Consider the following 11,665-nt stretch of genomic DNA (forward strand, 5'->3'; position numbering starts at 1 on the left):
GGGGGTACTGTAAAGGATCTGCCAGGCACAGCGGGGTTAACTCCCAGAACTAATCAGTCAGCACCTGAGAATACATCCCTGAGACTGACTCCTGCTTCCACCATTCAGGCTGGCAGGCTTAGGAGTGGGAGAGCCTATCGTAACCTGGCCAGACTCAGCTAGCTCCCGCCCTCGGTCTATTTAAGCCTGCACTTCCTGTCCCTCGGTGCTTGTTATTGCTTTTGTTTCTTTCCTTGTGGTTCCTGGCCCAGCTACAGCTCCTGCTATTTTTGATCCTGCTCCATACCGACCCTGGCTTACCGACTACTCTTCTGCTTTTCGTTTTGTACCTCGCACACTCCTGGCTTGACTCGGCTCGTTCACCACTCTGGTTGCTCACGGTGTTGCCGTGGGCAACGGCCCCTTTTCCTTGCTTGTGTTCCTTGTATGTTTGTCGTGTTTGTCGTGCACTTACTGAGCGCAGGGACCGCCGCCCAGTTGTACCCCGTCGCCTAGGGCGGGTCGTTGCAAGTAGGCAGGGACAGAGTGGCGGGTAGATTAGGGCTCACTTGTCCGTCTCCCTACCCCCTGCCATTACAGATGCTACTAGGAATAACACTGGCATAAGTTTTCGGGGTGTAGAGATAGCAATTTATCCAAGGTTCTTGTCCATCAGGGTACACAACAACACATCTGCCGCATTAGGGCATGACCACACGTGGCGGATTTCCTCCGCAACTGTCCGCATCAATGCCGCACAGAATCTGCGTTGCAGATTCTGCTGCGGATCTGCACAAAATGTGCAGTAAATTGATGCGGACTAGCTGCTGCGGACTGCGGGAAAAGTGCTTCCCTTCTCCCTATCAGTGCAGGATAGAGAGAAGGGACAGCACTTTCCCTAGTGAAAGTAAAAGAATTTCATACTTACCGGCCGTTGTCTTGGTGAGACGTCCCTCTTTCGGCATCCAGCCCGACCTCCCTGGATGACGCGCCAGTCCATGTGACCGCTGCAGCCTGTGCTTGGCCTGTGATTGGCTGCAGCCGTCACTTAGACTGAAACGTCATCCTGGGAGGCCGGACTGGAGACAGAAGCAGGGAGTTCTCGGTAAGTATGAACTTCATTTTTTTTTACAGGTTGCTGTATATTGTGATCGGTAGTCACTATCCAGGGTGCAGAAACAGTTACTGCCGATCGCTTAACTCTTTCAGCACCCTGGACAGTGACTATTTACTGACGTCTCCTAGCAACGCTCCCGTCATTACGGGAGCCCCATTGACTTCCTCAGTCTGGCTGTAGACCTAGAAATACATAGGTCCAGCCAGAATGAAGAAATGTCATGGCAAAAAAGCAAGACGCATCCGCAGCACACATAACATGTGCATGACAGCTGCGGACTTCATTGCGGAACTTAGAATCTCCATTGAAGTCAATGGAGAAATTCCGCCATGAGTCCGCCACTGCTCCGCAACAGACAGAGCATGCTGCGGACACCAAATTCCGCTCCGTAGCCTATGCTCCGCAGCGGAATTTTACGCCTCGTCTAAACGAACACTGCTAAATTAAAGTGTAAGTCAATGGACAAACGGCTCCGCTGCGGATTAACGCTGCGGAGTGTCCGCAGCGGAATTTAAGTGAAATTCCGCCACGTGTGAACCCAGCCTAAGAGGACAGAAGATTAGGCAACAGTTCCAAAAATATTTTGGTCAAATTTGTTCTTTAATTATACAAGATCAGTTCAATTACCAAAGGCGGGGCTGTGACAACATAAAATTGAGAATAGCTGTAACACTACATCAAGTAATTTGTACTATAATGCAATGTCGCACTTAGGTTTCCTGGGCCCATATCCAATGGAGGTCCAGAGGTGGGAACTCCCATCAGTTAAATAACCACTAAAGCTCTCCTTTTCTCCTTAAAGAGGTTGTCTTAAAGGGTAACTAAACATTTGACAAACTTCTGACGTGTCATAGTGACATATAGAAAAGTATCCGGCACACAAATGTGGTTCAATTTTGCGATTTTATTAAATTCGATGCCATGGGCAATGTGCGTGCAACGTTTCGGTTCAACGACCTTCGTCAGGCACTAGATCCCACTTGGCGTATGATTCTTGAGTTATATCGTGCTGCAGTCAGTATGGTGGCTTGCCGCTTCGTTTGTGGGGGTCCGAGCACTGAGACCCCCACCAATCGCTAAAACTAAGCAGTAGAAGCGTTCGTGTGAACGCTCAGCCGCTAGGTTGCTGGTCGGCCTTTTCAGGAAAGCCGATGTATCGGAGTACGGGCTCATAGAATTTCTACTGAACAGTTGACCGTGTTCTACCATTAGACAGCAGAGCGGGGTCCAAAGAACGTTAGTGGCAAATCGGGTTCACCTACCTGTTCTGAGTGAGGGAGGGTTGTGGTGGTGGTGGGAACCAGCCCCAGAGGTGGGGGACTATTTTGTTGCTGGTAAGGGGTCCCCTCTTCTTTAGACCTTGGATAAAACCTTTGGGGTAGAAAAGGGGTCTGGCAGGTTACCAAGTATTGGAACCTGCCAGGGTTGTTGGACAAGCGAATGGACACCAAGAAATAGCATTCTGTACTCTATGTCTATGGGCAGCTTTAAATTAATTTCAGTAAGAAATATATCCCGTTTTTGCAACTTTATAAAATGTAAACTTGAGCAGGAAAACCACAAACATAAAAAATAAGCATAATGAAAACCAATACATCTAAGCCTTGCTTATTCAGATTAAAAGGTCACTTCTTTACAATCCCCTACAGTTGTGACACACTATTTAGACATACAAGACCTGATAGGGTATAACAACACATAGCAGAAAACCGCACATTTAATGCACCACAGGTAAAAAAAAACGTATTTACATGCGGTACTTGTTTCAGTTTAGAATACAAAAGGAACTGTTTCCACCTAAAGCCCTGACCGCAACTGCCAGAAGACAAGAAAAACTATTTACAAAATTAATGTGGCAGAAACGGGCGCCAACAAGACACATTTTAACTTATACATTTCTTCTGTTTATATTCCGTTCCTGGTTTTGGTTTAAAAAAATACATGCCAAAACTGCTTCCAATCTGTATTGTGTGAATAAGGCCTTAACATTACAGTAATTTTTTTTAAAGTGAGAGAGGAACTTGGATTACTCGAAGGAATACCACACAATTATGGAGACAACATACAGACTTTTCCCTTGGGCAGAGTTAAAGGGGTTATGTGGAGACCAAAAACTATTAGCAGTGTAGTCACGGCAGTATGTGATACACTCACTAATATACATTCCGTTCCCCCATTGCGCTGATTCTGAGTTTTTCATAGATTTTTATAGCGCTTTCGGGGGATCGGAAGTCTAGTTGCACAGTCTTCATTGGTGACGATACGACTCTTCGTCACGTGACTGGCCCCGCTGTGCTCTATGTATTAATGCTCCTGCTTGTACATAGAGTACAGCGGGGCCGGTCACATGACTAAGAGTCGTATCATCATTAAAGAAGGCTGGACAACTAGACTTCTGGTCCCCCGGCAGCGCTATAAAAATCTCAGAATCAGCGCGACGGGGAATGTATATTAGCGAGAGTACTCACATACTGCCATGACTACACTGATAATCATTTTTGGTCAAATAACCCCTTTAATTCCACCTATTAGTATGGTGTTACTAGGGAAGCTGATAGATATTAACCACCTACTCCTTTGGAGATCACCTGATAACAGTATATCATTGTATAAACTCCACTGTTATGTCATTGCATTTAGCTGCCCTCTGGTTACCAGAACATTCACTATCTGCCTCTGCTACATCACGTAGTTACATACAGCCATAGTGTTCTTAAAAATGATTTGAAAATAGATTTTTGGGTCCTTGTTTTTCACCTCGGGGCCCCTGGATTTCTGATTTTTATCTTGCACATCATAAATGGCTAGCACGATTTCAGACTCTTGGAAATCCATACAGACAACTGGGCTCTTTGCCCCCACAGTAAGAAACTTCTTCAGCACTTACATTATTTAGAACTTCATGCTGAGAAAACATCACACACAAAATTGGAAAAAGTTAATTCAGAAGCAAAGACTACTATAACCAGCATCATGAAAGATATTACTGAATGTGCCGAGCATGCCTATAACCTAATCACCCACATAACTTTCTCACTTAAAGGGGGCGGTTTTTTGATACTGATGACCTATCAACCACCAATGATTAGCTATCGCGGCTGCTTCTGGGAATCGGAAGTTATGCAGTGGCTGGTGCTGGAAGTAGAGCCGGCCCTGACCATTGCATAACTCTCGGCGCCTGGCGGCAGCCTGAGCATCTAATTGGTGCGGCGTCCAGGTGTCGGATCCTCACCGACCATATACTGATGACCTATTCTGTGGATAGGTCTTCAGTATGAAAAACCGCCGCCAACATAGACAACCCCTTTAATAATCGATTGTGTCTGTTCTTTATTTAGTTTTGTGAGATTTCAGATTATTTTGCAGTTGCCTGAAACAAGTGCCAGACTATGAGATTGTCAGGACTTTAAAATGCCGGATTAAAGGAATTTTACTGTACTCTGAATAATTCTATCTAAATAGAAAATCCTTAAGCAGACAGGTTTTTCCGGCAATAAATGTACTTTACATTCCACTGGCCCATTACAGACTGAGCATACATTAGGGCTAGTTATATAATGTGGAATTACAATTTCACAGAATAATATCCTGAAACATTATACAAGCTCACATTAGGCTTTTTTTCCCATGCAGTTTACATGGTTTCAATGTGCAGTTCGTTTCCTGTAAATATTAGCTTTACACTTAAAATTTGCACAATTTTATGCTGATTTTTTCATTAGACTCATCATTTCCCATTTTCACTACTTGTTTTCCCAAGACTTCAATATCCCAAAGTGGCACCATACGAAAGGTGAAGTCAGCTGTAATATTTGCAAGTGGCTTCAGAGCAAATATACCATCAGAAGTGCACCCCGAATAATCCAGTAAACCAAAAAATAACCAGAAACCAGTAAAGTTGTCTGTCAGGTCAGCGGCACTGACGGGAACGGTGACAGCGGGTCCTGGGTGTCTCTGACACGCAGTATCGAGCTGTTACCGATCACATCTAAGTTCATAACTTAGATGTGATCGATTACAGGTGGATCCTGCGTGTCAAAGACACGCAGGACCTGCTGACACTGAACCCGTCTGTCCCACTGACCTGACAGACTCCGGTCTCAGCGCTCTGTATACAGGATACAAAGTAGCGGTATCTCAAAATGTCAAAATAATTCATTAGAAAGTTGCACCAAACCCATCCTTCACCGGCATTCGTCACCCATAGGCTATAACGGTATCTGTTTAACGGATACATAATAAAAAGCTATTGAAAATACCATGCCTGTCTGTGATGCATGCCATACAGTGGCATATTTCACCCAAAGGTCCCCATGTTAACAAAAGCTATACCGGGTGGGTAATATGTTTTTTTGCAGGATCTACCACACTATTCGATCCTTAAAAAAATGTTATTCCAGCCCGACGGAGGCAAAAAGGACACTCTTTTTGCCTCCATTGTGCTAAGGGAACCCTATGGACACGTTTAGCATGTACATCGGGAGCTTTCCTGACGTACACTATAAACTTAGGGCCAAAACGTGGTTAGTCTGTTACTAAAACATCTCTTTAACAATAAGCCAGAGGATGTATTCGCACCAACTTAATGGCCCCCAAATTACTGATTGGGGAATCAAAATGAGGTGCAAGCCATATGTAAAAACACTGTAGGGGGAATTTATTAAGACTGGCGTTTTATACGCCAGTCTTACTCTAAAGAGTGCTGGAGTAAGATGCCCATGCCTCTTAATAAATTAGGCGCATCACCTGCCATCCGTGTGCCAGAAAGTCAAATCTGTGACAGCTACGAGCTGGTGTAGGTTTACACTATAATTTACGCCAATTTCTGGTGTAAATTATGGAAAATTTGTTGAGCCGTGAAAGACCCCGCTCCCTCTTCTAAGCTCCCCAACATTCTGGTAAAATGGTGCGAGTGGCGTTAGCAACTTTTGCTGCATTTGCCCGTTTTCTACTCCAGAAAACTGGCGTAAAACTATTGATAGGTCCCTCCCCCTCTCTGTCCTATGATAGTCTCCCTTTAAAGGCTATGTACACCTTTGAAATATATATATATATATATTTATTTTTAAATAAAAATGTTATGTGTGTGTGTAAAATTACAGCTTATAAAAGTTACGCTTCTGAGTAACAGGACTTAAAGATGATTTAAAGGCTATGTATACCTTTGCAATATATATACATATATATATATATATATATATATATATATATATATATATATATATATATATATAATCAGTGAGTATCAGTGAGTTTGGTGCAACTTTCTAAATGCTTTTTATTAAAAAATATTTTAGATTTTTGAGATACAGCTGATATGTATCCTTTATATAGAGCAGCTATATTGTGCGCTGAGACCTGAATCTGTCAGGTCAGCGGCACTGACGGGTTCAGTGTCAGCGGGTCCTGCGTGTCAGAGCTGTTACCGATCATATCTAAGGATCGAGCTGTTACCGATCATATCTAAGGATTGAGCTGTTACCGATCACATCTAAGGATCGAGCTGTTACCGATCACATCTAAGGATCGAGCCGTTACCGATCACATCTAAGGATCGAGCTGTTACAGATCACATCTAAGGATCGAGCCGTTACCGATCACATCTAAGGATCGAACCGTTACCGATCACATCTAAGGATCGAGCCGTTACCGATCACATCTAAGGATCGAGCTGTTACCGATCACACTTAAGTTATGAACTTAGATGTGATCGATAACAGCTCGATCCTACATGTCCGCAGGATCCGCACACCACTGAACCTGTCAGTGCCGCTGACCTGACAGATTCAGGTCTCAGCGCAGGCTACAGTATACGAAGCAGCTATATCTCAAAAAATAAAAATTATTTTGAATAAAAGGTATTTAGAAAGTTGCACCAGTCACACTGATAGACATTTTTTTGTTTAAAAAAGTATATATTTCAAAGGTGTACATAGCCTTTAAATCATCTTCAAGTCCTGTTACTCAGAAGCGTAACTTTTAGAAGCTGTGGTTTTACACACACACGCACGAACGCACGCATGCACACACACACACACACACACACACACACGTACACAAGTAGGTAATGTATCATTTCATACACACAGTTCAATAAACCACACATGTATAGATTTGCACTCCTTCATATCATACACACATACACCTGGCGTATCCCAGCTTCTACCCACACTACTTTTAGAGTCATTAGGTGATCAGTAACCAGTAGCTCATTGCACAACTCAGGAAATACACTACGAACAAAATGCATTATAAATTAACAAAGTCCAAACAAGCGCCCGTAGCAAACACATAGTTGCCAGTTCCGGAGCAGCAGACTTGGAATGCTCAGAGGGTTTTTGGAATTAGTTGACCAAAAGTCAGGTCTTTGGCATAAAGCAAGTCACAAACTCCGGGGGGGTTCAAGTACTCGCATACATAGTGCAGATACCGAAGCTGGGTATGCAGTAGTGCAGACGACCGTTGCAGAATAACAACAATATCTCATACATGTGTGACAGTCATTCGTTGCGACAAATGTTTTCAATGCATACAATCATTATTCACAAAAACAAAATCCAATACACACAACCGATCAATAGAAAATCCCTCGACTTGCTGTAAAACATCATACGGAACCATCCTGGTGGGATAAATCAGATCATTTGAGAATATAGAAACTTATACAAAATATATACAAATACTATTCTGAGCCGGACACCCCTATCCCAAATGTCACAGTCATTGCCGGATCTACAAGCAGCCTACTGGGGTCCCCATGCAGACCACAACAAGACTCCCACAGTCTCGAAGCTACAAATCTAGTGAATGTCCTGCCACTCGTTCCTCATCATTCATTGATCTGGACAGTAGCTGCTTCCCACACAGGAATACGTGACTTCTAACCCAAACTCCCATTGGGAAAACTTCAGATACACAAATCTGTGGGAAAAATGGAGAGCGCACAAACACATTACTAGTCAAAGAACACATCATCCGAACCCCTTAATGCTGCATCGAAATCAGGGAACACCAAAAATTTCCGAAAGCCCTAAATACAACGGCAAATTACACTTTTAAAATGAATAGGATAAAGAAGAGGCAGCCAACCTGTAGGCAAACCTCCTGTTGTCGAACTACAAATGCCAACTGTATAAGACAGGGCTAGGACTTGTAGTTCTACAGCAGTCGGAGAACAGGTTGTCAAAGCCTATTATGATGCATATAGACATTACATTCACTACAACTTATCATCTCGGGTAGAACTACAAGTCTCAGGTGTACTCATTCATGGACACAGATAGGCACTTAGAGCAGAATATAAAATAATAACATAAGAGAGCCTGTGCAATGCTAAAATACAAAAACAGACAAAAACTAGTGGGACTCACAAAGTTCTCGGAGCAGTTTGCAATAGGCACTTGTGGAATTATACACCCATGAGAGTTTTATGAAGTCATCCCTCAGCATCCATCCTGGAAGCTGAGCTCAGTCATGTCACATAGTGCAGGGTCGGACGTTTCTTTGCTCTGTCTCTTTCTTCTTTTACACCTAGAGCAGGTTAGATGTCTCACCAGGAGCCGGTGTCTTTGCCAAAGTCTCGAACTTGACAGATGCAGAAAGCAGCCTGCCCAGTGGGTGGAGACACAACCTGTCATTTATGCCGGCTGAATGGCGAGAATGAGCAGACTCTGCTACTGGGTCCTAAAATCACTGATTCAACAAGAAATGTATTGCAGTACAAGAACAAATAAAGCCGGCCATGCACATAAGATATGGTTGTGTTTGAGCAAACAAGTGCGGAATAATATATACACCAACAGCGAAGATCATAGCAATTATTAAAGGGTAACTAAATGGTTGGCAAACTTCTGACGTGTCATAGTAACACGTCAGAAGTTTTGATTGGTGGGGGTCCTAGCACTGAGATCCCCACCGATCGCTAAAACAAGGCGGCAGAAGTGCTCGTGTGAACGCTGAGCCGCTTCGTGTCTGTTCAACTTTTTCCGGAAATCGATGTACGGAGTACGGACTCAATAGAAAGTCTATGAGCCCGTCCTCCGATACATCGGCTTTCCGGAAAGAGCCAAACAGAAACAAAGCGGACCCCCACCAATCAAAACTTCTGACATGTCACTATGACATGTCAGAAGTTTGTCGAATGTTTAGTTACCCTTTAAGGCACCAGACGCGTTTCATCATGTCCTGACAATTTTGGTTTATTTACACAAACGCGATAATTGGCCGTGTGACGGACGTTTTTTTTAAACAGCCGTCACATGGCTGCATTAAAATCAATGTACTCCCATGGGGCTATTCATATGGCTGTTTTTTTAATGGACCGTGTGAACGGCTTGTGAGAAAATAGGACATGTCCTATTTTTGCCTGTTTTCATGGATCCCTCAGTAGACTCAATTTATGAGGGATCTGTGTAATTAGGTCCTGCACAAAAGCAAATCGATTTGACACCCGTTTGTGTGAATAAGTCATAAGACTCAAGGGAAACAAATGTCCCATAGTTAAGATCACTGAAAAATACATCTTGTTTCCTATTTTAAATCTATTTTGTGTCGCATGGACACAGCTCATTCATTCTTCTTGGACTAATAGAAAAAAAAGTTTTGCAACTTTTTGAAATTGGGGAATAATCCCATCTGGCTCCATCTACAGACAAAAATTGCATGTAAATCAAATTGTCAATGTATTCCTATAGGCTGCAGCCCAGGCAGGACTTCTGCAACATTTTTCATACTTTTATGAATTAAACAAAAGATATAGGTAGATTAGCCATTTTGTGGTCAACTCATTACGAGCGATTATCGTAGAACATTTTATATAATCGTTCGAATGTAAGAGATAATTGCCACGCGAAGTAGCACGCAACGATCAAATGATAAATCGTTGGGTGGATCGGCCACATCTACCTGGGTGAAGGATTATCGTTCGTCGCTGCCACATCCCCTCGTCTAATCAGACATCTTCTATTCGTAAGCAGATGACCTCATAGGTGTGGGCAAATGAGCAACAAAGGCAGTCACGAATGAACAGCGCAAATCTTTAGCAATTATTGTCAGAGTGTAATAGACTGTCTTTTGAGCGTAAACGACTTGCTAAATCATCACTCGTCGCTCGTTCATGAAAGAATATCTGCCTGTCTAATAAGATCTTTAGAGGGGAACGAATAAATAACAATGCATGGCAATCCATTTTCCCATAGGTACCTCAGAAAACAGTTAAAATGCACCTGTCAGACTCACAAAACAAGAATTGTTTGTAAGCAGATATCTACATTTCCTCAAATAATAATGACAGATTGGAAAACAAGTAAAATCCTGAAGTGAATCTGATAGAATTTATGTCAATCTTCCTCTATCTAAATACATTAAAAATCATGTCCACTTTTAAACACAATTTTACATTTTATATATAGATATAATTCAGCGGCGGACATACTATTGGTGCAACCTATGTAGATGCACAGGGGCACAGTGGGTTAAGGTATTTTTACACGGACCGATGTGGGCCGTGTAAACGAGCGCCGATCAACGAGACAGCTGGTTGATCGGTGCTCCTTTCACACGGATCTATTATGGGGACGAGCACTCGTTACTACGAACGCTCATCCCCATACATTTCTATCATGTCGGCAGCGCGTCTCCCTGTTTACACGAAGATGTGCTGCCAACAACAATAAACGTTTCTGCATTTAAAAACGATACGATCAGCTGATGAACGAGCGTTTGCTCGTTCATCGGCTGATCGTTGTCCTGTTTACACAGGGCAATGATCAGGAATTATCGTTTGCCCAATAATTGCCCACTGTAAAAGGGCCTTAAGGGGGACCACTGTAACCTTAAAGCAGCCTTTAAATGCCTGAGGTAATGCATTTTATGGCTAAAAATTACTGATGGATTGTTAGTGCGACATAAGGTGGTGATCTATGATGAGATATTGGAGAGCAGGGCCAGACTGGCAGTTCTGGCAAATGCCAGATGGGCCGGTGAACAGTGAGCCGCCTGCTGGCCGCTCAAACAATCGGTGTCTCAGGCAGCAGGGTACAGCATTTCTAAGGGGGCGGCACAGCAGCTAAGAACTGCTGTCCGACTGTAATAGCAGCCGTGGTCTGTGCTGCTATCTAACAAATCTCCCGCTTCAGCCCCCCTTCCTATTCTTCACACAACCTCCCATCCTGCTGCTGTTACCAGTCGGGACGTGAGGGAGGGGGAGACGAGACGGGCTCTGTGTCGGGCTGTGAGCAGGAGAAGTGCTGGAGTGAAGAATCTCACCCCATCAACCAGCTGAACTCCCTTCACAAATATCCTACAGAAAAAGTAAGTGCATGTGTTTTTACAATGTGTACTTTATATGTGTAGAATGTGTGCATGTAATGTGCATACTTGTGTGTGTTTGTGATGTGTACATGTGCATATATAGTGTATGTGTGTGTGTGTATATATATATATATATATATATATATATATACAGTGTGTGTTTGTTTGTGTGTGTGTATATAGCGGGGGTGTATATATAGTGTGTGTTTGTGTGTGTATATAGTGTGTGTGTGTGTGTGTGTGTGTGTGTGTGTGTGT

At 43.2% G+C, this 11,665-nt stretch overlaps 1 protein-coding gene across 2 annotated transcripts in view; it reads right to left on the bottom strand.

Moving 5' to 3' along the window:
* Positions 1 to 8,675, bottom strand: part of GCGR (glucagon receptor) — a 56,093-nt gene extending 47,418 nt beyond the window's left edge. For both annotated transcript variants that reach the window (XM_075846688.1, XM_075846687.1), the window contains exon 1: positions 8,467 to 8,675. The gene's annotated coding sequence lies outside the window, so the exon portion shown is untranslated. The remainder of the gene's footprint in view (positions 1 to 8,466) is intronic.
* Positions 8,676 to 11,665: the final 2,990 nt, after the last annotated feature.

The sequence above is a fragment of the Rhinoderma darwinii genome, chromosome 13 (genome assembly GCF_050947455.1).
Source record: "Rhinoderma darwinii isolate aRhiDar2 chromosome 13, aRhiDar2.hap1, whole genome shotgun sequence".
Lineage (NCBI taxonomy): Eukaryota > Metazoa > Chordata > Amphibia > Anura > Rhinodermatidae > Rhinoderma > Rhinoderma darwinii.